General features: G+C 34.0%; 1 protein-coding gene across 1 annotated transcript in view; it reads right to left on the bottom strand.

Annotated features, from left to right (window-relative positions):
* Nucleotides 1–24,517, bottom strand: part of LOC110853554 (protein artichoke) — a 189,616-nt gene that overhangs the window by 80,856 nt on the left and 84,243 nt on the right. The window contains exon 4 of the mRNA XM_035854247.1: nt 8,393–8,515. The gene's annotated coding sequence lies outside the window, so the exon portion shown is untranslated. The remainder of the gene's footprint in view (nt 1–8,392; nt 8,516–24,517) is intronic.

Raw genomic sequence — 24,517 nt, 5'->3', positions numbered from 1 at the left:
CAGGATTGAAAACCTGCCGAATTGAAGAAGTCGACTTCATAATAAAATATTTCTTACATTTTTTTTCTCTATACAAACTGACACACTTTGTAAAAAAGTACATTTATTGTGTAAGGAAACATGGCACACTTTTTGTGTTTTTTTCCTTCTGCAACTTCATCTTGCAGCTAGAGTTTGACTGCTTTATTCAATGGGCATTCTCACAACAACTTTTGCATCGCCTTGCAAAAAGTTTTTAAAAATTCGCACATTTCGAACAATTAACTGCAAAATTATGAGGATTTCTTTGTTCTAAGAAATGTAGGTAGTTCTATCTCGCAAAATTATTTCGAAAAATATCTGTTACCACGAAAGCTTCATTGCGAAATAACTCTTTTACAACTGGTGTCATGAATCTTGGTCCCTAACTTAATTACCAGTTTATCATTAATTTTTCTGCTGGTGTGCAAACCTGTCAAAATTATAAAATTTAAAAATCTTACATATCTGTAAAAACATATTTTGAGTAGGTTTGTCAGTTTCATTATTTAAAAAAATTATGAAACAATTATTTAAAAAAATCATTTAAAAAAATTATTCCAAACTATTATTTTTCCTTAGGTCCCCTCAAAAAATAAAGACTAACTAATTTTGAAAACCTTGCCGATAATAAGTAATATTAATGTTTCTTTTCTACAAAGACTCATATTGTATGATGCAATCATTTCATGGAAAATTATGGATTTATTTATCTAAAGTTCTTTACAATACAAGTTAGAATCCAACTAATTCTATGATTTAAATTTTCATTTTAGTCCTGAATAATTTCATCATGTATTTATTTCTTCAAAACTTCGATGAAATACTAAATCTTCGACGTATTTAGGTGTAGAATGATGAGGAAAAAATTCTACAAATTGTGGAAGCGATAAGCATCGAATCTATGATTGAATCTGGTCCGGCGAAAGTGCATATAGTACAATTTTAGCCGATTTTCTCAGCACGATATGTATGTGTAAAGGCTTATGTAAAGGGCAGTGCACAAAATATGTATAAAGTTTAGACAATGTTAAGATTGCACGTTTATTTGTGTCGAGGTGAAACAAATATTTAAAAATGTGTGACACTTTTCATGCCCGGCCCACGGAATTAGTTTCGATTTCAAAGAAAGGGGAAGATTGGTTCTGACCGCAGTCATGCAGGAGGAGAAAGTGGAGAAAGCAGTTTGTTTGTAGTATTGGCACTTTTTTAGAATCGAAATTCTAATTCTGAAAAGGAGAGAATGATTTTGTATTTGTATTTGGGTGACGAAATCCGTTACAAAATAGACGATTGAGTCACATTGAACGCTTCCAGAATAGAGATGATTGGGTGGTTGATGGATTTTGAAAAATCTTACGGGTTACGTAACATATTTAGGGTGCAGCGTTGTGCAGAATTTGTGCAATTCTGTGCGAAAAAAGAATCACACGAAGAAGACGCCAATTTTGTCCGTATATTTGCGAAATTGATGTTGTCAAATACATGCAAATTTGGCTTCAAGGTGAACTTGAATGCGTTAATTTTGTCGGGAAAACGTATTACTGAAAGTTATATAAATTGCAATATGATGCAATTCGAGTAAACGTAGTAGACGTGACTAACAAATTTTGTCTTGCAAAATATTTTCGCAATATTATATAAAATATGATTAAAGTGCAAACTCCCTTCCCAGAAGAGATGGATTTACATAAATTTCCAAAAAAATGTTTGTTCATACGTCTGTGTATTACTTAACCTTTTCTCCATTCAATAAAATTTCTGTGGAATTTTGACAATTAAATTAATAAAACCAACTTTCCCCACTTTTTATCGCGTGGGTGGAAAAGTTTGTGGTAAAGTGACACCTTCAATAATTTTGACATTTAAAGATCACCCTGCCAACTTTTTAGGTGTGTTGAAATTTATTACTGGTGTAAATAATATTGCCAATTCGCGCGGACCCTGTAACCTTTTCAAATGTATTGCAACTTTATTTGCAAATTTCTTAAAATTTGCAAGATCACATTAATCGTGGACTTCCTTACACATAAAAATGGCGTCTCTTTATTGCGTATAATTTTGTATTATACAAGACTTACACAGTTTATTAATTTGTTAATACCAACATTACAGCGCGAAGTTCACAATAAATTTGCACCAATGCATCATTGCAAATTTACTGTAAATTATAGTGTGGATATGATGCCAATTATATTTTTAGGGAAAAATGGGAATAAAATGTATGACGTAGGTCGATTGTGTTCGAGTATAGAGACATTTTATGGTCTTATTTACAAGCTTATTTAAAATAAAATAAGTTATTTTAAAATTCGTTGAGTATGCAAACTTTGAAAATTAATACAGAGAGCTTTCAAGATCTGTTTAAATTTACAACAAATGTGTAACCTCACCTGGCTTGCATACCTTCATAAGCTTTGTAAAAGTGCTGAAATGTAAGAAGATTAGCTTTCGTTAAATAGTGTACAACACGGAGTTACAAAAATCTGCGTCATTTTTCCATCGAACAGTGAACCCTGACCTTTTCCGAGAAATCTATTTCATAAGCCTACTCAAAATTTGAATGAATATCTGTCCCACTTTATTACCCGAGGACTTATTATTTGTCAACCAAACTTGTGAAATGTGTCATGTCAAAATTTAGGAAACATAACCCCCTCGACTCACTCGTGACGGGAAGTTTGCTTGCGCAATGTGGCTGTCTCACTTTGTATTTTCATTAGCCACAAGTGTGCCAAATATGCAAAACCCTGCTCAACTGCAATGGTTATTAAGCAGTGCGAGCGAGCTGCTTTAATAGAGACGTTCTGTCAATCTGTGCATCCGTCCGTTTACATACAGAAATATCGAAAAGTTTATGATTGGAGAGTGACTAGCTTCTAGTTTTATTACCATTGGGTGGCAAATCGTCAACAATGTGGTTGAGACTGAAAGGATTTAATCGTCACTTTTGAAAATTTTGTTACCTAGCTAGTCATAAAAAAATTGTTACGCAACTTATTATTTTGAACGATGGACGAAAATGAAAATAAAAATACCGAAATATTACAGCAACGACGTTTAGGAATCTTTGTCGGCATAATTTATATTTAAATCTGCACATAATTTCTAATCGGCGTTAAATTTATACATCTTTGCAAATTTTTCGCAAAATTTTTTACCCGTGTTGCTCCGACCATTTTGCGAAAATTGGGGGAAACTAGGAAAAATAAAATTCGGTGTTAAGTTACTTTCGTACATCTGTTTATTTGAGTTTATCAACTTGTATGAAGTTTTGGGACTCGTGACAAGTTTAGAATTTGGGTGCTGTTGAAGTTAGTTTGGTTTGGGGAGCATCCGGGTGGGGAAAGTAAGTGGAGGACAATTTGCATTGTCGATTTTCCCAACTGCAGTTTTATTCTGAGACAATGCGGTGATGAGGGGATGACGAGAAGAGGAAATTCTCTGCTTTCCAGACTGCACAGATCCCCTTTTTGACAGGGAGGCAAGTTTCTCTTAAAGTAAAGTAAACTACGACTCGTGCTGGTGCCGGTATGCATATGTGCAAGTCAAAAGTCTAAAGATGAGACGAGTTGGCAGGGAAAAGCTAGTTTAAGGAAGCGTATTTTCATTTAATTTGCATACCTTGACTTTTCATTTACTTTAAGAAAAAGACAGGTTCGATTTAAATTGGGGAACGCATTACACAGTTGGTTACGTAAGAAGAGTGAATCCATGGAATGCTCATTACTTCGGAACATTTCAATTTCTAGTGGTGTGGAGGAAAATTTGATAAATTTTTGGCTGGAATTTTAGCTTTGTTATATGTCGCGTGAAGTTGACATTTAGAAAATTGAGTTCTTAACATATAAGTTTTTCGGTCAGAAGTTAGTTAAATATAGATTTTCTTGTACTTATTATTAGAAGTTTCTGCTAAAAATATAGAGTTTGTGTACATATGTACAGAACATTCTAAAAACTTAGGATTGTAATATTTAAAAAATAGCCACTAAAATTTAATACAAATTTGTGGAAATATAAAGGTAAAGTAGTGCATTTAAAAGTTCGGGTATTTCTAATCAATGACGAATTCACTCAAATACTTGTGAACTACCAAACTCCGTAAACTTACAAAAGTTACGTAAGATCGCAAACGTTTCGGGCCGGTTGTGACATAATTTTGAGAAAGCTACGCAGTTTAAACCCATCTCATTGAATGTTAGCAGAAAAAATATTTGCATTTCTATACTTCCATCTAAAAGATAATGCTCCTGTTCAACCCAGAAGGTAAACTAGGTCGGATCAAGTAGCAAAAAGAGAAAGCAACAGACAATTCATTAACGATGTGCACTTTTTGACTAGAATTTCGACTTCCATGTCAACAAGATGCATTAACCAGTATCCCCCTCAACTCGAGGACATGCTTTTTGCACGCCCTTAAAAAAGAGAGACATTAGAATTGCACAAGGTGTCTTTTATTCGCTCCTCGTCGTCCTTCCCAACTGGTTGACATGATCATCGTCCCTTTGTTTCAGCTGCGTAACGATTATGGTCATCGTATGCAAAACTTTTGTGAGATTTGGGCAGAAAAAAGAGAAAGAAAGTATTGTTGTAATTGTTCTCGTGAAAAAAAATTCAAAAGGTCATTTCAAGGATTGAATCGCTCGAAAAATGTGATATGACAGGCAGCATAAGGTGGAACATTTACTGGACGAAATCATATTTAATAGTGTTCAAATATTGGGTAAATTTTAATTCAGTATTCGCTTTTGTATGGGATACTTATTTACTAATGTAGCAAATTTATTTATCGATGGGGCAATTTCGTTTTAAATTTTAATGAACACGTGCAAACATGGGCTCAAAAAATATGTCTAATAAACAATTGATAAAGCAAGTAATGCATATGTATTCCGACCCACAATTACCCGTTCGTTTTTGTAATGGATGGCACCATCGTACATGTAAAGCGCATTTTGAGAAGCTGCACAGTTATCGTGTCGCTAGCAAGTTTTTAGATATTGCTTAAATAAAACCTCTTATAGATTTTCCTCGTTCGCCACCGTCCTGTATTTATTATGAAATACTTTGTTCCATTAAATTATCAGATGTACCATGCTTTTTGTTCAGTTAACAAAATTCTGAAGATGTAACATGCGTTTAAAAAATAAGTTCCAGTTTACATCTGCTCAATCTAATTCTAAGCGAATTAGTATCCCAGTATTTCATTTTGCTAATGATATAAGTCTGGAGTAGCAATTTTAAAACGAAAAATATCGAAATTATTGTTTGATTTTTTCACCTGGTTTGTGGGTTTTTAATTCCAAAACCAATATTTTTATATTTTTTGCAGGAACTTACAAAATAGATTGTGAATATTAAATTTCTGTCGGTGTCATCTCGATAATTTCGAAAATTCTTGCACGTTTTATTTGTGCTAATAACACAAAATCGACCCAAATTGGTTCTCATATTGCATCCTACTAAAATATTAAACAGCATAAAGCTGCATATTCAGATTTGCATCTGCATGGCAGAATTCGGGGCTGGTTTTATTGGGCAGGTTGTCTGCGAAAGTGGGAGACGACGAGGTGGTCGCGGTGGCCGTAAAAACCGCAAACATTGTCAAAATGTAATTGCGTCTGTGAATATGAAAGAGCAATTTAATCAACCGAAAGAAGTCTGGTGAACACGGGGAATTGGCATTACATGAAATTAGCCCCTCATTTGAGCACTAAATGCGGCAGATTGTGACAATAAATCAAAATATATGGCTAATTAAGGTTAAAATATGTATGAAAAGTGAGACTTGTGTGTCTCTGCTGTATTAATAATGGGACAAAGAACAGGGCTCCACACGGGGCAACGACACTCTGGAAAATGAACGAATAAAACGTAAACATGACCACATTTGTTACAAAATGTATCCAACTTGGCAATAAATCGTGGTCAAAATCAAAATTTAATGGGGATAAAATATTTAATAAAACAAGTTCAAACAGACAACACAACTTGTCCAAATTAGTGAAAATATGTATCAAATTTGTACCAAAATACGATTCCCAATTTACAGATAACAAGTTACCTAAATAAATTATAACCCATCGGTAACAATCATCCTGAAGAAATTTGTAAACATAACGTTACCTCATTTTTTGTTTCTAGAATATTACCAACTTGGTAACAAGTGACTCATTCCTGGCTAAAATTTCATCCCCGAATTTCTAAGAGTGTCCTATTCGAGGTGAGACTGAAGGAAGGAACGGAACTGAGCGAGACAAAGAAGGAGAGGATAATTCAAATATGATCCCGATATCCGGGGGCAGTATGCCAATTACAGGAAGCCCTCGTTCTGGTGAAAGTGGGAGAAAGTCGTGGGGATTGCCACGACCGAAATCGCGTTTCCACTTCAATTCATCCCACCCAACGGACGGGCCAGGTTTTGTTTGCTTGCCTTCTCTCTCCGTCCTGGATGGGTGAAAGTAAATGAAACGCGTTTCTGCCTGCATTGCAGTAGCGTGATCTGCATCTCGCTTTCTCTTTGGCGAAAGTGAGGCAGTTATCGAACCAGGTATTATTTTGGGTAGGCTATTTTATTTATTTATTCGGATTGTTGACCTTTCATTACAGATGAGCGTTTGATAAGTGTGTAAGTTCGTATTTGTACGAAGGATTTAAAGAGTTGGACAATAACGTAAATAAATGAGAATTTAAGTGATCGAGTAAGTGAGACTTTTTAAAATTCAGGCTGTTTTGAATATTTATCCGATTTGATTTCATTTTTGACCATGTTTTGTAATCGCGTTAGTAAAATTTGTCAGCAGTTTTAATGGTTATTACGAAGTTTGCTAAATTCGACGCCAGTAAGAAAAAATAGATACATATATAAATCTAATATAGTCAGACAGGTCTGGATTTCTCTATGTTGAACTTATTACCGTTGAGTATTAAAAGAACTGATATGCCGGTTCGTAAAAATTTGTTACCGATATGACAAAACTTTAACACTGATCTATTACTAAAAAACTTTAATTGTAAATGCAGCTTAAATGAATACCGCTTGGTATTATTTAATACTGGATTTAATAGTGTATGCACTTACAAACTTGTACATAAATATTCTGCTTAGAGGAAGTATTTTGTTAGGATAGTCAAAAATTTCAGAAAAGTGTTTCAGAAATTAACACCTCAATTTTTTAAGAGTGTGCCTATTCATTCTATAATTACGAAATAATTAGCTAATTTTCCCACCACAACAAACCCACCTACTTGCATTGCTGCTACGCAATGGAATAAAATTAGCTGCTGCTAGAAATACATAGGCCACGTGCTCGACAAACAAAGAAAGGAATGTGTACAAAGGTCGCCTCATTTCCAGTTATTTTGCTTCCCTGTTATGAAAACAGGAGATGAAAACAGATCGAGAAATTCAGTTCCGTAGATAATGAAGAAGAGTGAAAGTAAATTTATCCGGTTGTACTCGCACAGGACCCCGCATAAAGTATGTGATCTTCATTTTTTTGGGTAAATTTAGACCCGTCTCAATTTATAATTAAGTAGCAAAGGGAAGATTGTATGCTACCTTGACCTCGCAAATGGATGACATTTTTTAAGCTGGGTCCCATTTCTTTGCTGAACCGTCTAGCTTTCGAAGATGTAACTTTGTAGATTGGGAGAAAGTTAGTTTGGAGAAAGTTGAGCCAGAAACTGAGCGAGCAGGAGGTGTTTTAGTGGAGGCAATTAATATTGACTTAATCAGAAAGGAAAATCGGACGACCTCTTGTTCCGATGAACTTCGGAATGGTCGTCTGTGCGGGATGTGCGGGAGAGATGTCATCCATGCCAAGGTTTAAGATGTAGATATTTTTGCAACAAAACAGTCACCGATTTGGTAACAAGTATATAAGTTATTCAACACCCAACTTTGCTTTGAAATCTATTCCAAGGTATCTTGACCAAAAAAATTGCCAAATTGTTCATTTTTTTGTGGGTGTGCCAAGTTTTGCAAATATTTTGCAGATTATTGTCGTCAAATCGGTAATGTTTGGAATTTTTGCCAATTTTTAGAAATTGCCAATTAAGATAGTAATAACGATTGTACTTGAGACGGACTGGTTGTAATAAATTTATAATATTGGGAAAAAATTGTTATAATCTTGCAGACTTTGTTTCATTTTGTCAAAAGTGGAAATTACTTGATTTGACGCCGATATTTAAATAAATAAGTTGTGATTACATAATAAGTGATCACGCAGATCATATTGGAATGTAAATTTTAAGTAAATGAGGTATGTAAATATAAAACAAATGATGACACAGGTTAAATTTTGGCGTATAAAATTTTTGAGTTTGAATTTTAAAATCTTTCGCAAAACTAAAAATGTATTGCACTCACCAATTTTTTGTAGGGCAGATTGTTTTTGAAAGTCCAGTATTTTTTTAGTATTTGTTCTTTGTAGAAGAAAGTTTCTCAATTTTGATTTCTTCTCAAGGAGGGTTTAATTGTCCCGGAATTTTCCTGCAAGTAAAGAGGCAAATAATTCTTACCAGTTTGTAATATGGTTTTGGACTAATTTGATAATAATAATTATTTTAGACTTTGTTAATTATAATTGCATTTTTAGCGGTATAATTTTTATACTGTGATACTCAAACGTGTTATCGCTTGGTCATTTACTAAACCAATAAGTAATGATGAAACGGTTAACAAACAACCGCCAAGTTCTATTTTAAGGATATTTATCATGAAATTCAAATGTAAACCTGTGCTAGAGTAAGTACAACCAAGAAATCGCCAACTTTTTTTGCAGTCAAGTCGGAAATAACGTTTATAAATCACTAGATTAACTGCATATTTATTTATTTGTAGGTAAGAAGACGTGTGGGTAGAAATGAGCGAAATCTTTTATGCACAGTCTCCCAGCGAGATATTTGGATTTGAGAAACCAATGACAGAAATTATGGATGGAAATATTATTCACAATCAAATTGAGACCTTGGCTTAAATAACTTTCAGTCCTGCGAATCAATTTTGATGAATTCGTCTCATATTCGGGAAGAAGAACAAGTTGGGTTTCATATTATATTTTCGTCTAAAGAAATGTGGATCCGAAATGCATTCTAGGAGTCATCTTAAATTTTGAGTAAATTCTAAAATTTTGAAAACATTGTAGTTTAATAGTATTTCGAAATTTGAAAAATACTCAAGTGAAACATACAATTGGGAGGAAATTTTTACAATATTTTCAAACTAACAAGATTTAATAAAATACAGTTCACTTCACAATTCAGGATAATCAATCTATTAAATTTAATGTTACTAAAATTAGTAATAACATTAATTTCGGGAGTTTAGTGTGACAAACGTCTTAAAAAAATTGAATAAATCAAGAACTTTTCCTAAATTTAAATCGTTCTAAAATTAAACACACACGCCACAAAAGGCAATTCTTAAGCTTGACTCGGTACTAAAAATAATTTGACCATGGTTTTGAAACTTCTGGAGAAAGTAACTTATTGGCTGAAAGAAGAGAAACTGTTAATCCGTAATTTAGTGAGTGGTTTGGTTTGTCTCTGAGTGTAATAAAAGTTTTTTGATGGGGGACGAATTGAGATGAGGTCGTAAGTCGTGGCGGGAAAGTATGTAACTTTATTCACACTTAGCGGTGCATATCGGAAGAGAGAATGGCTTCATTAAGTCGAGAATTGCCAACTTTTGGGGACTAAGTGAACTGTAAATTTACCTTAATTGTTCATGCAGTGTAGTCAAGCGAGGGGAGTATTAGTCCTTACTTTACACGATTTTGGGAAACTTAACAATTTGTGTATTTAGAAGGGAGTTTTTAAAAATAGCGGGAAAATAGTGGAAACCTTATCCAAGTCCAAAGAGTTTTAGAATTCTAGTAATTTTCAAACTCACATCTTATTAAATTTCCAAAATAATTTTTTTTAATTGGAAATGATTTATAAGTTTTTATATAAATTGAAGAATTACAATCTGCATCCGAATAAGCAAGTTAAATCGTCTAGTTTCGAATAAAATATAAAAACGTGTTTTTTTTGTGTAATGATTAAACGCCTTTTATAAAAGAAATTTGTGTATGAATATTTGTAAACTAAATAATTTTAGATTCTTCAAGTTCAAATAACTTGTCAAAAATCTAAATCAGACTAAATCCATCTAATTTTATCCCAAAAAATGAGGGCTGAATTAATAATATTGCATTGAGGGCAAGGTCCCCTGTGTGGATGTGATAACGAAAATATTTGAGATTCGCATATATAACCTCGCAATAATTTTACAAGACATGACCAAAACGAGATTCGAATTCCGTTGGGTCTTAGAAACTCCAGAGAGTGAATTTGAGCAAGATCAAAAGTTGACCTGGGGGATTGGACCGAAATGGTATAAAGTTTCCGCCAGGAATGAAACATTTCATCACATCTCGTGAAGCAGAGTGAGGGGAAATCCGAACCTATAATATTTTCTATCAATAATAATAATCGTATATTGGTTCCGTTATGAGGTGCACGCTAAATAATACGGTACGCATTTATTACCGGGAGGTGACTGGTGGACGATTTAGAAAAAATTGTTACCGCTTTAGTAATATATTATGTATTTCAGGGCCTTCAGTAATTCTGGTGGTAACTGGAATGGGTTTTTGAATATGGTTACATCAATTTTGTTACCACACGCTTAGAAATCCAGTAATCAAATAATACCAGGCACCATTTATAGGACTTTACCAAAGTGGTATTTTTATTAACGTCATGTAGTAATAACTCGGTACTAAAAATTTACCATATTAGTCGCACATTTTTACAAACCGGTATACTTTTAATACCAAGCGGTAGCAAGTTTAATACCGAGAAATCTCCCTCTCTATACTAGATTTCTAACAGTGCAGATTATTTATAAATAGTCTAACAAGTAAGAGATGTGAAACTCCTTCCTATTTTTTCTTGCTTCGTTTGATGACATGAAATAAAATAATATTTGTCATTTTTCTGACTGGGAATGAACTCGTGGGTTCTGAGAAATGTGAAATGCAAGCTAAGCGGATTTTAAAACAGGAAGAGGACGACTTTCCCTCTTCTTCTTCCAGGAAAGCGAGCAAGTGAAAGTATTCCCTCGTCCTCAACTTGCCAAGTTTATGTTTATTTACTCGTCCTATTCTCGAACTGGGAGGGAATACACGCTTAGAAATTTTGGAGGAAATTGTGTGATCAAGTGGAACATTTCCGGTTTTTGGTTTGGTGATATATTTTGATAAAAATGTTTGACAAGTGCAACATCTTTAAAACTTTTTAACAATTAGATAATTGTATTTTTACGAATCAATTATTAACGTCTAGAATAATTGACTCGTAAAATTTTATGGCAGATTCTTAAGAGTGGTTGCACACACCTTGCGTCTTGCACATTTGACTCGTGTGATGCCAACTGAACTGAACAACGTTGTTATCAAATCCATGCCTATCTTTAGTTTGAAGATGTACAGAATTTGTACAAGAATGTGGACCAACCAGATCAGAAATCGTGAAAGTAGGAGAAAAAGAAGAAGAAAAGTAAACTCTCACATAGATCGGAAGCTTCATGCATTCCGTACTGTGACAAAAATCGTGTACTCCATACTCTAACTGAGAATGAAGGTCTCCCAGTGTATGCTCACAGATTTTGATCAAACTCTTACCAATCGATGTCAAATTTAATTAATATGAAATTTGCAAAAGACACGATCTCTCAATGCTAAGGTTTGGCGGAGATATTTGCATCCAAAGAGGAGAAAATGGGCCCTAAAGTTGACAAATCTAACACTTTCCAATTTAATCCAATCCAATTTAATCCAATTTAAATTAAAGCTTTCTCTTGCAAATATGCCTTGAGCAATTGTACATTCTAAGTAAATTTGATTAAAATTCACTCAATTTTGAGTAAAATTGCCACCAAAGTAACTATTGAGTAAAATTTACCCTGACAACAGTAAAATTTACTCAAGGTTGAAGCATTTTTGCTCAACTTTGAGTAAATTTTACCTTTGTCAGGGTAAATTTTGCTCAACAGTTGTGGTGGTGACAATTTTACTCAACTTTATTTACAGTGTAGATAGTTTCGTTTGCAAATTTCACACTAATCAAATTTGTGCTCAATTGACACAATTTTGGTCAAAATCCGACAGCATACGCTGAGACCTCCATGAATTATGCATCCGAAGAGACTAAAGGACTCCGACGTATGCCTGAACTTTCCCCTTTTTTGACTTTATCTCCAATTACATTTTCCCAGCGAGGACTTTCTGCATCTTTAACGTAATATGACGACTCGGATGCGACTCGTACTTGGATGGAGGAGAAAGATCATGTTTTTTATCCTACATTTTTTTATCTCAAGTTATTTTTGCTTTTGCTTTCCTCGAGGTAAACAAAAATAGGTTTTACTTTTACTTGAGTATTTACGTAAAAAGAGAAGTTATGAAAATGCACATTTATTTTGCATGATTTACTTTACGTGAATTCCATTGCTGGAATAAGGAAATAGAGAAAAAGGTGTTAGTTAGAAGTAAAATGTGTCAAATTTATTTGGGAACTTTGATGTTAAATAATAATTTTGTACGAAATTTCATTAGCTTAAAATAAGTATTTTTGAGGCATTACCATAATATAAGACCTCATTAGTTTCATAAAATGGCCGAAAATTCAGATTTTTGTAATACTTTCCATCCCGAAATAATTTTTGGAAAAAACTCTAACCTCGAATAAGTTTTAGATGCTTTCTTTAACCATGCCTGGGACAGTGAATTTCTTTAAAATGATGTTTAGGGCTCATTTTTGGACAGAATGGAAAACGGATTGGTAATTCTGTGGGGAATGGGTTTCTCCACAGAATTACCGATCCGTTTTCCATTCTGTCCAAAAATGAGCCATAAACATCGTTTTTAAGAAATTAATTTTGTACCTGCTTCCCAGGCAGCCTTAATTTTAATTTGCGTGTACTACAGCACTATGGATTATACAGATTTACCCGTTAAATTCATAGCACTGTCAACTGTAAACGATTGAGTAACAAGTGTTGGTACACTTTAAAGTATTGGTAATAATGACTAAAAGTGAAAATTGATTTTACTATCGTCTAGTTTATCACCAGTTGCCATTAATTAATGTGTTAAAAACTTTATCTGATTTAAATTGTATTTGTTGCGGGTTGACGCCAGTTTTCCAATTCTTTAATTAGTGCAATATGAACATTTTACTCAATAGATGCAACAGGAAGTACATCGTCGTACTACAAATAGTTCTGAAAATACCTAAGCGTAGTCAATATTTAATTTTAAAAGGAGGTAACCGCACAAAAAATTCTCAATTGAACCTTTTTTCAAGCTACACCAGCGATTTGTATCAAAAAATCAAGTCAAAAATTAGGAGTCACATGACACTTATCTTTCCGTTTAATGGCCTCTTTGAACAAAAATTGAGCTGAGAATACATTCATAAACGAGATTAGCTCGCTATCACTTAGCTCGAATATTCCTCCCAGGGTCTTTTGACTGTTTCATTGGAGGATTTCTAGACAAGAAAATCCTAGAAATCCTCCAAGGAAACAGTCAAAAGACCCTGATTCCTCCCATAATAATTTTTTTCGTAAGTATAGTAACATGATTTAAATTATTTGAACCTTTCTTCGCTTTTTATATAAAATTTACAAATTTGTATTTACATGAAAAATTGCAACTTTAATAAAGTTTAGACAAATTTAGAGTCAATATCCTCCCAATTTTTAACTGGTGAAATCCTACTTCAGATTTCTTCTGATTCAGTGTACAAACAATTTACAAATGGTTACATGCGACCAAATTGAAGTCCCGTGTGTCTCTTTTTTGGGTTTTATTCATACAACAAGGGCACAACCTGAATGTGAACTTCGATCGCATTGACTTAAACGAAATCTCAGCTGGACAGAGGGGAAAACAGAAAAATGTACAAATTCAGTTATGGATAATGCGTAAAGGTTGTAATTTATGTGAGGTTTGGCAGAGGTCAAGGCGTGTCCTCCTTCTCGTGTCGAGTATAACATGGTGCGTATGAGGTCACGCTGGTCACATACTTTATGCACGGTCGCTTTCGGAAGGAAATCTCGAAAAGAAATTGAATTTTGGGATGAAATTCATAAACCTTTTTTTATCCTTATTCTGCGAAAGATGTGCCTTCTGTGGAGTGTGTGAGTGACTCACTTAAAAATGAGGTTATACATTATTCAGGAAACATTACCCGTGTTTGTGTAAAATTACGGTACAATTTATTAGTTTACGTAAAGTGGTCTTTGTCAAGGTTTAATAAACTTAATAAGACGTTGACCAAATTAGTAGCGATATTAATAACAATTACGGAATTGGTAAGATATAAAATTACTAATAAAATATTGTTACATTGGTGTCAATGATAACCAGACTCCGAACATTTATTTATTTATCAATCCTACTCGTGTTGAGCCATAACATGATAAGGAATTGATAAATAACTACATTTGTTGGGGATGAGGATGTCATCTAATTCGAATCATTGAAATCCTAATGTTCTTTAAATTATTATGCGACGGTGAAATTTTACATAAATCGGGAAGTCACATTCGGTTACTTCCATTTCTGGACACATCACACACGCAAACAAATCTTGTTGGTCGGATAACCTATGTATCTGAGACAGACAGACGAACACGACGATTACATTAGCCTGGACTTGTGCTAAAAAAAACCGGTAAAAAATTTCTAAGCGTGCCACCCACTCCTTTCTTTTTGTATATGAAAACAGTTTCCATCTTTGTAAAGAAATTCTTCTCCAACTGCTCGTTTCCTTTCTCTCTTCAACTTCCTGTTTCTACATTCACGTCGAACGAGCCACTCACTCAGCAGGGTCACCGAAATGCAACGAGGCATCCAAATTTTGCCACACTCGCACAATTCGCTCACTTTGTATGCAAAAAGTTCTAAAGCCCTCGCAGTTGTTTCATGGCTACCATTTTCTCAACGAGGCGGAGACTGAACATTTGAATGACGGAAATGTCTATTGGTGACCAGAAATAGCTCTCCTCAACGGGGTGACGATTCAGTAAATTGCAAAAATGAAGTGTCCAGACTGTTAGATGGAGAAAGTGAAAGTAATAAAATGTGTGACGTGGTAAAAATATGGACCAAATTTTTTAGATCATGTCCGAGTATGCATCTTCACTCTAATTTTTGTAACATGCAAGCTCCATAAATTTGCATGTTAAATTTGGAAAATTATCCGAATGCTGAGGACGAATCTTGATGCTGCTCTATTATCACAAAATCCGGACTTTTCATATTTGGCGTCAATATTTTGCATTAAAACAAAATCCAAGTGTTTGCAATATAATAAACTTTATAAAATTATTTGTTCTACAAGTTTACTAAAGTTACGAAGGTTACAAATTTATCGCTAACTGACAAATATCGAAGACGTTTAATAGATAATTTGATTCATAAGGCTCGGAAAAGTTTGTAGAATCTGCTTTTCTTGAATTTCGACCATGTGATCTTAATTAATCAATTGTATGTACATAAAATTAGCTGTTTAAAAAAATAGTTGAGAAATCATAACTATTTTCCGAATAGAAATGAAATATTATGCATAATAGCCATCTCGGGTTTTACAAATTTTGAAGTTTCAAAGTTTTGACACAATGAACATAAAATTTTGAAAAACATTAACCATTATGTGGCTAGAAAGACAAAATATACCAAATTTTAATGTATGAGCTGAAAAACATGCTACGCAATTTCTAAAACGCAATTACATCACATTTTTGTGTTCATTGAAAATCGCTATGATTGCGAAAAAAGTGGAGAAAGTGGTGCCGCTTTCTCCGCTAAATCCACTCATCCATCCTCACAATGCGAACCTAATCTCTCCACTCTCTCCTTTCTCTCTCGAGTGAGACAGCTTACATACAGGCTTCTCTCCACCCTAAAAAAATACGGAGGTAGAAATTGTTAACGATTTGGTAGTAATATTTTTTTTATCGGTTTAACTTTGACGCCGAAAAGAATTTGTAAATGTGAATTTGGGGCAGTTTAAATTTTTTAGATACGATGCCCATGATTGCTTTTAAAATCATTGAATTCTGAACCTTGGTTTGGCAACTCCTTGGTTTTAATTTATCCCAATTTGTGATTCACAAACAGGTTTAAATATAATAATAATTTATAATACGTGTGATTATATTTATAATATGAATAATTTCGGGCTGACAAAATTACGGTCACAGAGGCGTTACCTACTATTCTTACCAAATGAGTTATACAGAGCATTCCGAGCATTATTATACGTAACACTGCATTTCTTAATTTTTTACCGCCCGGTAAAACCTTGTTGCCAGATTGCTTAGAGTGTTTCATAGCTGGTGACATGCTTACGGAGAGAGTGACGAGGAAGATGGTAATTTATTCGCATCTATTTTTTCCTCGTGTTTGTTGGAGGCGTTGGGGAGACAATTTTAGAGATTTAAGAGCATATCAACCCCATCACGCACGTGGAGTGGAGAGTATCCAGTCAGCAACTTTAAACCTTTCTCTCCCATTTTGGCAAGGTCCTTAGCTGGATAGGGGATGGGCGCAAAGAATGTCACAGATTTTGGAATTGGCTATTTGCATGATACTGTAGCAAAATTTACTACATTGGTAATGATTTTGTACCTAACTAGGGCACTAATTGCTCACGAAATGTGTAACCTGGGTGGGACGAGAAATTGGTAGAAAATATTTTTCAATATATTGGCACCTTTTGGTAGAGAATCGTTGCATAACTATAATAATGCGTAGAAACAATGACAATTTAAAACCTACTCGCCCATAAAGTATGCTATCAAACTGGGCACAATCATATTTATTATAACGTTTGTTATCGAATTGTTTACAGTGACGGGCATAAATTTGATGACAATCTTTCCGCAAGGCTCGTTAAGACCTTATGGAAAATCCAGCTTTCTCCGGAAAAAGTTCCTCAAGCGAAGCCTCTCAATCCAGTCGAAAGTATCAAGATTTACTTTCACCAAAGTTTTCACTGAATGAAGAATCCACTTTATAAATTACGTGCCATTCTTGGTTTGAGTATTTTTGGCCATGTGAAATTTAATAATCACGATGTGTAAAATAATAGGTGCGAGAATATGAATGTTTAGAAAAGTTGAGATGAAAATTCATTCACGATTTTTTTTCAATTCAAGTACGGTGGAAGTTCACTTACCCTTCTACTCAACTTCATCTGTTGTAATTTTAAATACGAATAAAATTTGAAAAACAAAATAAAAACGGTGTGAAAATAAGACAATAAAATTTGTTATGCAAATTATATTCCCAAATTTGCCATTGCTAACGAAAATAACGGATGTTTGCAAATTTCTCGCAAATTGAGCTCGACTAGAATTCAATAGACTTTTATTTCTTTAAGAAGCCCGAAAACTAAACCAAAAATCTTACTTTCAAAATTTGCGCAAGTAAGTATTTTTTTTCGAAAATGCGAAATTGAAAGTGAGCCAAATTGCAAAGATGGAGATGGATGAATAATAATGATAATTCGAATATCTGTCTCTCTGCTGAGTTGCGGAGGAGAGGAAGTTGAAGTTTATTCCAGAATCTGCATCTCTCTCTTTGTGTCTCATTTATTAGATTGGAATGGAATTTTCGCTAAGTCTCGAAATCAAAGGATTGCACTACTTTGCTTGGTTTACTTCGGATGTGATTTGCCTCCTTCTGCTTTTATTAAAGAGTCCTTGACTTCAAAATGCTCGCAAACTGGAGCAGGGTTCGGGAATGGTTTGAATGAATACGATTTGTATAACTAATCGTAAGTTTTTACAGTACTGCGATAAAACGGAAAGAAGGATAAAAATCATAGAAATGGTTTTGAAAATAGAGACAAACTTGTAAAAATCACAGACATTTTTCTAAACCTTGCTTAAAGTAATTTAAAATGTGATCCAAATTGCCGAAAAAATGGCTAAAAGTTACAGAAAACGTTTACATAAATGGTCCCAAAATACATATTTTCAAAACTCGAAGCCCAAAAGCTCACAAAATCCTTGATATTTATTTATTCGGAACCCTGCCCCACTTCTCCTGGTTGTTAGAGTTGAGTGGCTTGTGCTGTGCTGCTGGCTGCCTCCGTCTTATCACTGTTTTCCTGAATTCTCTTTGTATTTGATCAACTAAAGAGCCAATTTACAATTCACTTTCATTTCCTTTCTCCAATCCAGCCAACAGCATTTCTCTTCTCCTCCGTTATATTCCCTGGAATGGAATGAGACTGAAAAGCGAGCCGAGTGGTTGCTGGTTGAAGAAATTGTAGCTCAAAAGCGGACCCAATCTGCAGAGTGAAAGAGATCATATCGCAAAATTATCGCTCAAAGAATGGGAACATTTCTCTCAAATTATTATTCCCACATATGAATACACTGAAGAATCCAGGTAGTAAATGTGAGTTTGGTAATGGTGTGTTACCACCGGGTTTTACCAGATTGGTAATAGTTTTACTGGCCAGTTATGCAATATTTGTTACCGGTTTGGTAATATGTTTTGCATATTTGTAAATGATTTGTTACCGGTATGTTTATCCGATCGTTTTTTTCTGTTGGCCGGTTTTTGTAAAAGATCTCATGGCATATGTGCCACTTTTTGTTATAACCGATTGGTAACAAATTTAGATTTCGGTATAAATAAGTTCCAGTTTTCTACTTATAGATATTTTAAGCTGATAGAAGTTATTACCAAACTGGGCAGTTTCGTGCCCACACCCGGTAACAAATTGTTACCCGGTTATTTAGAGTGTTTTGCATAATGCTGACTTGGAATTGGATTGGATCGAGTTAATCGGAACACATTTGGCATGACGGGATTCGAATTTGACCATGTTTTCGACTTGATTTCCATCGGATTACATTATTTGCGCCACATTCACCATCAAATAACAAACATAATACGTTCCAATCAACATTATTGGATTTGCATCATCACGAAAAGTTTCTGCTTTTAGTCTAAAAATCTAGTACAATCTTGAATATTGGTTCTTCAATTTTGCTCTATATGCGTATCTAATTGCATAAAAACTAAAATAATGTTTAATTAATGCAACTTTACGACGTTGGCGCTAGCCAAAACTTAGGTTTCATAAGGGTGAGAATCGTTCGATTTTCCTTCACAGAAAGTCGACGTTAGCATCTTCAAATTTCCTGGTTGGGCTTTTCACAACTGTGACAAAAATATAATTTTGAAAAAATAGGTGTTTGATACATAACTCTGGTGTCCTTAAATAACTGAGTAAATTGTGTAAGTTTTTCAAAATTATTTTTCTATTTTATGTAGACCAACTAACTAAGCATAAGTATATATCGAGTTTCCTTCCTTCGATCTGAGCAAACTTCCAATGCGTTTATAATCTATTTTTTTTTCGCAATGGCATTTAATTAAGTCTCATGAAGGTTTATAATAAGTAACTCAACAGGTAGTTTTAAAATACCTAGTTCACAATTTCGAAAGTTGTACGTATTTTAATGACATCATTGGTGGAAATGGCATAAAATAACGGACAACAAATTAAAGGTCAAAAATTTGTAAATTATAGCAGCTTTCGACAATAACAATTATGCGACACCCACGCATTGTCATATATTAGATCTGAAGTAAAAATAATGACCGTTGTTTTCGGTACAAAAGATAATTGACGAGCAAACTATGAAAGTCACAAAAAAATAATGCTAAATTTCCAAACTTTGCCCTCCTTATTTCTTAGATTGCTATATTTCCAACTCGGAGTGGATTTAAATTTCAGAAAATAAAGGACAAAAATTGTCACAAATCAGAGCAAATTTTCGCAATTCATCAATAATGCAAAAGGAGCAAAGGAACTTTTTGGGTTCACAAGTGGCCTCTTACTTGTTTGAGCAAGGGGATGGGATTCGGGTCAAACTTGAATGGATTGGTTGGGTGAAAGTAAGTGAAAGCAAATAGAAAACTTTTTGCACATAAATTGATCAAATGTATTTACAAACTCTCAGACTCAAAATCAACAAAGGTCGCCGATGGATTATTCCTATGCTAAAGTTTTAGTAAGGGGAACGGATAGGGTGGTTAAAACCTGAGTGGGTAAAATCAGGGTGGTTACAACCATAACATTTGCCAATTTTGTGTAATGTGTAACTTTAATCCCGAAACCAGAATTTGCAAAGGTGTGCAATTATTATTAAGGATTGTTGCAGATTAAAATCTCTGAGCTGGATAATCCAAATTCATTTAATTTCGAAGACTTTCTGGGTAAACTACGAGAAATAGCAACGGATTTACATTTGAGTGAAAATTGTATATGTTCTACAAATTGATCACCATTTATTAAAGCACGTGAATTTATCATGAAATTCTGCAAATCTGTGAAACACTGTCGTCTTCGTTTATGTATTTGACATGAAGACGATTATTTGAAAACCTTTTATCGAGCATGTTCTCTCTTGACTTGGTTGGCAGAGGGACATGAAACTGCAAAAAATGGGACGGACGAGTGCAAAGGTGGACGGACAGACATTGATCCCAAACTATGTCAACATGAAGGAACAATCACTCTAAAACACTCTGGTGACACTTTTATTATACTTTACCAATTTAGTAACACTACAATTTAAATTTTAAAAGTAAAATTCAATTGCAAAATTCTCCAAATTACAATTTGAGTTTTTTGCAGTTATTAGCTTAACAAGTTCAGGGTTATTACTCGTTTATAAAATAACGATAACGAAATTTTCCACTGCATTAAATTCGAAAGTTTAATGGCGTTACGACTTCAGGTCTGAAAAATCGTAATACTTACATAAATGATGAGAGTTCAATAAAAAATACAGGTTGGTAACGAATACGAATGGTCGACAACCGTCTCATCAACACTCGACACAAACAACTGGTCTGCAAATCTCATCTTTTGACCACGGAATTATTTAGGGTGTGCATCATGGTGAAAGTAAGAAAACGTTGAGAAAGTTACAAATGGATTGGAGACCCTGCGTAAAACATGCCGTCGATTTAACTTGTGGGCAAGGTCAAAGAATCTTCTCATTTTCATGTTAATTATATTAAACGACACAATTCCACAAAAAAATGCGTCAAAATTCCCTAAAATCGACAATTGTATTTATCCTTTGTGCATGGTCCCCTCGCCAAGTGACTGAATGGATGGATGCGTTCTTGATATTTCCGCTTACCCTTTTTTGAAGAAGGGATCTTTTTCATTAAATGGTAATCTGAATGGATGCGGATGACCCCAAGTGACCTCACGTAGTATAAGTTTAAGAAATTTTGTAAGACATAAAATCACCGGGACCATTGATTTAGTAAAATATTTCATCAGGGAATTTTTTAAGGTGAGGTATTTTGCAGCAATTAGGCAAAGCACTGTTTATTAGAACCAAGATTTTGGTAATATATTTGTAAATATTTTGGTATTTTATATACTTGTCTATAACAAATAGTCAATAGTATTTTTTTAAATATCTAAACTTTTATGATTTTGTGTTTGCTAATTTTTATAACAAAATAGATATTGACACCGACAGACGATCATATTTCAAAATTTTTAATTTTTACTTTAATTTTTCTCGCTACTTTGATGTAAATTCTATAAGTTTTCTAATTTTACGTCCACTCGAAAATAAGTATTGATCTTAAATGTACCAATTTCCGACAGAAATTAAAACTGTAATACTAAAAATAATTTCGTATTGGTAAGGTGACAATTTGAAGGTTTGAGAGGTTCACATGAGGTTGAGAAAAAGTCTCATTTTTTATTGTAATTAATATGGCAAAACCAGAGAAGACTTCATAAATTTTTGTTAGAAATATGACGTATTTCAAAATCTGCGAGTTCTTCACGTCGAATATTTTTTTTGAGTATACATTCAAACGAAATGTATTGAAGCAGTTACATTGATATTTCATCGATTTTCCTACCCATTTTCTCAGTTTAATATCACTTAACTTTGTAAATAAATCCCACTATTGGAAAAATATTTGTACTTACCCCTTAAGTAGATTGTAAATTGAGTTGATGATCTACTATTTTGCTCTATTGTCTTTTCTGGGGGGGTATAATTTCGCAATTTTTTCTCAGCTTGCTTTTTCTCGATGAGAGTTTTTATTGTCCGGGAATTAATTTGCAAGTCAAGAAAGGCATATTTCAGACAGAGTAGAACACAATCATCCCGCATTGGGAAACATGAAAAATAGCATTTCTACAAGAAAGTTCAACACAATGAGATTTCGAAAACCTTGTTCCTTTGGACAAGGATAAAAATGGGTTTTTTGTGCACGTCCCCTTCTGATATTAGCCCACTTACGCATCACTTTTGTCTCTAATTTGCTTTAACGGCGACTCAATAGCCCGAGTTATATGAGAAGAGGGCAAGTTTTATTTTAAAATCTACTTAGCAAGACGAACTGTATAATTATTCTAGTTTTTGTCTCTCTCAAGAAAGCAGAGTGAGTTGAAATAACACCCAAAACTTAAAACAAGGCTGGGAAATGGAGTGTTTCATTTAGGCCTTAAAATTGAAAACAAAGAATGCATTATTCTTGAAAAGTAAAGTTTTGGGTTGTTTTGAAGTTGGTGAAATACGTACGAGTCGATCAGACCAGAGACGAGCCACAACATTGGACATTGTTTTCCCACATGGAAAACTTTTCAGAAACATTTGTTCCCAATCTTGTGGGCCTGTCTATTAAATGGGATCGTCATCTCCACCAAAGTTTGGTAGTACGGGCAGACATTTGTGTAAGTAGATATTTTTGTCCATTATTGTGTAACGGAGTTTGAAATGAGATGGACGTGGGTGGATCATGACAGAAATTTTTGTTGTTACCGGTTTGGTAAAATTATAATAATTCATTGTGCAAGACGGGGTAAAGATGTTTTTACAAAAAGTTATTTTTTTGACCAATTTCTGCGCACAAAAATTGACCATGTATTTTTTTACCAATATTCTGTTTGCAATGTTTGTTTACCAAAACAGGTTTATTGTGAAAAATGTTCAAATGGGGTGTGCCTTATCAATATTTTTTTGTAATTTTTGAAATTTTCGAAATTTTTTAAAAATTGCAACCGCACCAGTATTACCAGAAAATCGCATTCATTACCAGATCTACGGTTTAAGTTAAACTATTTAACTTGTGATGAAAGTAATTATACTGTTCAACTCATTGCGTAATTCGGTATCCATTTTTTGTCGAGATTTGTAGCGGAGTGAAATAAATGATGCAAAGAAATCAGGGCACGGTTCAGACTTAATATTTTTGACCCTTCGGAGTCACGGCCACCCACGCGCGACCAACGTGGAACTTCACGAGGAGAAGACGAATTTGAAACCAAACTACTTTTTCAGAAGTCGTATTGACGGAATAATGTCGCACCAGGGTTGCAAAGGGTAGGATGCGTAGAACTTTTTAGATTAACTTGATGAATTTTGAAGCCGATTTGTGATTTGGGTCGTTGTGATGGAATGATGTAGTAACAAATTTAGATACCCAGAGTACTACGGTGTGACGTAACGTTTGAGATTTTGCCTAATTTTTGTAGTCATTCATGTGTTTAAGTTTTTTGTCAAATTTATGCATAATGTTTTAACAATTTTTATGCGCATGGTAAGACGAACTTTATATAATTAGTTGATTAATAATTTTGCGAATATTAGGGGTATTCATTACGAATGTAGGTACTTACAATTGGTGTTGAAAAACAAATTTTATAAGATAAATACGTGGACGTGGGCAAGATCCCCAATGAATTTTCCAGCCAATTTTTTGTGAACTTAGAAACTGTTTTAAATTTGATATTGCTTTCGATACGAACTAGTAATGAATACCCCTATTATTATCCAATGTCTTATAATTTGGGAAACCCTGTCACGTGTAAATGTATGTACGTACCCTGTCCTATTTACATGTGGGCTCGTACGTGTTCCTTCATAATGATCTCCATTTCGTAAGACTTGTTTCTCAAGGGAATTCAATCACTTGAAAAAATAATCATCAACTTCCTGCCGCACTGGAAATGTGGACTCGTATTAAACACAAATATCAACTGTAACCCTTGACCTCCTTCTCACGACCAGAAATGGTCGTGCATACCGGATTATTTGAGGATTTCGATTTTAAGATTAAGGAAAATAGATGAGACACAAACCAAATTAATTTACATCCTATACGCACTTCCTCCTGCACTATGTAACTTGATCTAACTAAGGCAATTGATAAATAAAATTGTTAGGACAAAATCACACCAAAGATTAAAGTGAAATAAAAAATCTTGCGGAATAAATAAACAGGATTAATCAAGTATACCGTTTAATACTTCTGTTAAAAGGGTCTGTGCATAAAAGATTTGAGTTTAAGCAGAAGTAAAAGTCAAGAAGGCCTTATAATTCGGGAAATTTTAGGTTTGAGAATATTGGAGGCAATAAGGATTAAGTAAA

The sequence above is a fragment of the Folsomia candida genome, unplaced genomic scaffold, assembly GCF_002217175.1.
Source record: "Folsomia candida strain VU population unplaced genomic scaffold, ASM221717v1 Fcan01_Sc008, whole genome shotgun sequence".
Classification (NCBI taxonomy): domain Eukaryota; kingdom Metazoa; phylum Arthropoda; class Collembola; order Entomobryomorpha; family Isotomidae; genus Folsomia; species Folsomia candida.
Note: the sequence above shows the minus strand (reverse complement) of the source record. Positions and strands in the feature narration are given on the sequence as shown.